The sequence below is a fragment of the Balaenoptera borealis genome, assembly GCF_965194805.1.
Source record: "Balaenoptera borealis genome assembly, chromosome: 15".
NCBI lineage: Eukaryota > Metazoa > Chordata > Mammalia > Artiodactyla > Balaenopteridae > Balaenoptera > Balaenoptera borealis.
The window spans coordinates 69,258,992-69,262,370 of NC_138871.1; the positions used below are offsets into that span (position 1 = coordinate 69,258,992).

General features: G+C 47.2%; 1 long non-coding RNA gene across 1 annotated transcript; it reads right to left on the bottom strand.

Moving 5' to 3' along the window:
* Positions 1 to 206: 206 nt before the first annotated feature.
* On the bottom strand, positions 207 to 3,037 carry LOC309611881. The gene is made up of 2 exons (XR_014234810.1): positions 974 to 3,037; positions 207 to 386 (listed from the first exon to the last, which is right to left on the bottom strand). It is a non-coding gene; the product is annotated as an uncharacterized lncRNA (long non-coding RNA).
* Positions 3,038 to 3,379: the final 342 nt, after the last annotated feature.

The following is a 3,379-nucleotide window of genomic DNA, read 5'->3' on the forward strand; positions in this document are numbered from 1 at the left end:
TTTTTTACAGGAAGGGTGTCTTTGAAAGAAAGAAGAGTCCCAATATGACAGATAACCAAGTTTCACCTCAACTAATACATGTAATTTAAATGTTAAAATTTTATTGGTAACAGAGACCATAGGTATTTTTTTTAATGTGCTCATGATAAAGAATAAAATTTGTAGAGACAGGATCTCAATTTTAACATAGCATGGGTTTATCAGTCTTTAAATGTTAAATTACTTCTAAAGTTTTTTAATTTTTTTTTTTTTTTTAATTGAAGCTAGTTGGGCTCCAGTCGTACTGGAAATGTAAGAAACGGACATTTGTAGATTTTGATAAATGGGCCAAGGGCATAGCACCGAGATACAGCAGCTCAGGTCTCCGGATTCTGGTGCAGATGATCCTGCGAAGAAAAGATGTGTTTAATGGGACGCGAGAAGAGGCAGGACGAACTCAAAATACCACTATCCGGCGCCCAGCGGGATAAAGGCAGGCAGGCGGGCGGGCGGGCTGCGGGAAGGCACGAGCTCTTTCCTCAGGGCCTTCCTTCCCGAGGAGGGGAGCGCCCGCTGAGGAGAGGGCACGGCTAGTACTCGGGGACGCATCTCCCCACCTCGCCCTTTGTCCCCTCCCCTCCCCCGCCCACTAGTGAGCACGACCAGGTGAGCCAAAAAGCACTGTGCCGGCGAAGCCCGACAAACCCGGCCGAGGGGGGCGCCCCGCCTCCCTCTTTCTACTTCGCCGCCGTCCCCCGCCCCGCGGCCCTGCGCCGGCCGGCGCCGTCCGACCGCGACGTCCCTCCTCCCCGCCGGCACCTGAGGGGGGGACTCACGGGCGGCAGTGTGTACGGAAGGGGCCAAAACGCCCCCGCCGCCGCCTCACACACGGAGGGCAGCGGCGTTGGGGGCGAGAGGGGACAGAGGAACCAGGCACAACCAAAACTGGAGAGTTGCCGGCGAGGCCCGAAGCCGGGCCCCGAGCGGAGAGTACCTGCGGAAAACCGAGGCTGGTGAACGGGGCCCGGCCAGCGGCCAGCCTTCCCCAGACGCCCCAGGCCTCAGACGGTTGCTCGCAGGTCACTCCACCGCGGCACTGCGGACTCGGAGACCTCCCGCCAACCCGGAGCGAGGCCGGCGCGGGCCAATCAGCGCGCAGAGCCCGCCTCCGGGGGGCGGGGCCAGCCCAAGGCGCGCGCCTCCTCTCCCCCCTCGCGCTGTGCTCGCAGCCTCAGCCGTCTGCTCACCTTTACCCGTTACCCGGCCTTGCTTTCCCTCCCGGCAAGGTCCTGGTAAAACGCCTCGACACTCCCAGACCGCTTCTTGCCTTCTAATGTAACGCCTTACCCTTGGACACTTACCAAAGTCAGGCTTGGATTAGAGCCATTTATCTTCCCTGCTGCGAGATGGAGAGGCCCTGCCGGGCTGGGACGTCAGGTCTTAACTTACCCGTCCCCCACCGCACCAGGCACACACACTGGCAGGAACGCGGTAAACAGAGACGTCAACAGCAGGAGGACGAAGAATCAGAGGTGAACTTTGCAGCAGCAATTGTAAATTACTGCTACGTTAAAATAACTGTAGAAACAGAGGAAGAGACAACCTAAACCAAAAAAGAAAGGTGTGGCTCTTTGTGAGAAGGGGTAATATTATTCTATCCTGTTAAATCTATTGTTCTAAACTAATTTCTTCTACAGGAACCTTTTCTTTTTGACCTGGTGCCTGGGATGTAAGGTGCTTAATAAATGTTTGTTCAATGAATAAGTAAAAGGATTCTTCATAGCTTTTAAATTTTGTACGTGACATCTTTTACTCTTCGCTTCCCTTCTAATGTATAACCTGCTTTTTTTCCCTTGTTAACGTATCATGGCCTTTTTTCATGTTGCTACAGTCTTTCTAAATATTCTTAACGACTGCATAATAGTCCAGAGTGGATGGACCAAATGTAAATCATTTTGATATTTGCATTGCTTCTAGATTTTTCAGTTACCACAACTATCACACTTAAAAAGCAATTTGGCCTTGCGTATTTGTGGCACTTCCTAGCAATTAGTTCCTCAGTCAGCAACTCTGAAGAATGAATATTTAGTTCCCTTCTTTCTCGGGCTCTCACACAGCTAGATGATGGCAAAAAATCACCTACATGAAAGAGGACACAATCTGCGAACTCATTTTTCCTTATAAGCGCCTTGGATATTTTCCCCATGGCCCTTAAATGGGGGAATGAACCAAGAAGCATAAACTGGTTGTGAAAACCTTAAATACTGATTCTTCTAGGAAAACACTGCTTTGAGCCTCATTCTCTCTTTCCCTGGTGGTTCTCTTTTCCCCAAGGTATCAGGGTTTACTGTGATTACTAATTTCCAGCCTTGAGTACAGAATGTTTACTGAACAATGAATGTCTACTACAGGCATACTGCTTTGTTTTATTGTGCTTCGCAGATACTACATTTTTTAGATTGAAGGTTTATGGCAACCCTGCATAGAGCAAGCCTATTAGCGCCACTTTTCCAGCAGCATTTTCTCACTTCATGTCTGTCACATTTGGGTAATTCTTGCGATATTACACACATTTTCATTATTATTATATTTGTTATGGTGATCCATGATCAGTGATCTTTGATGTTACTATTGTAATTATTTTGGGGTACCACACACGGAGGCCATAAAAGCAAACTTAATGCATCTATAAATGTGTGTTTTGATTGCTCCACTAACTGGCCATTCTCTTGTCTCACTCCCTTTCCTCAGGCCTATTCCCTGAGACACAACAAAATTGAAATCAGGCCACTTAATAACCTTACAGTGGCTCCGAAGAGTTCAAGTGAAAGGAAGAGTTGCATGTCTTTCACTTTAAATCAAAAGCTAGGCCTCTTTTCCACAAATGGGATTGCATATAAATTTTTTAAAAATGAAATATTTGATATGTACAAAAGAATATTAGTAACATATATGCAAGCTAAGCATAAAACAAAAACTCAAGAAGCCACTGCCCACCCAAAAAGCATGAACCTAAGATCCAAGGAATAGAACATTAAACAATACTGTTGAGATTCTGTATGCTCCTCCCCTTACTTCCCAGCAGAGGTGACTTTTGTTTTTCCCATCCCCACCTCCCCAACTTACAGGATCTTAGTTCCCCTACCAGGGATTCAAAGTGCCAAGTCCTAGTCACTGGACCGCCAGGGACTTAATTCCCCCATTCCAGTTTCTTTTTAGATTTACCGTATTCTTTTTTTTTTTTTAATAAAGTATATGTCTGTATTATTTTAAATTTTTATTTATTTATTTATTTATTTTTGGCTGTGTTGGGTCTTCGTTTCTGTGCGAGGGCTTTCTCTAGTTGCGGCAAGCGGGGGCCACTCTTCATCGCGGTGCGCGGGCCTCTCATTATCGCGGC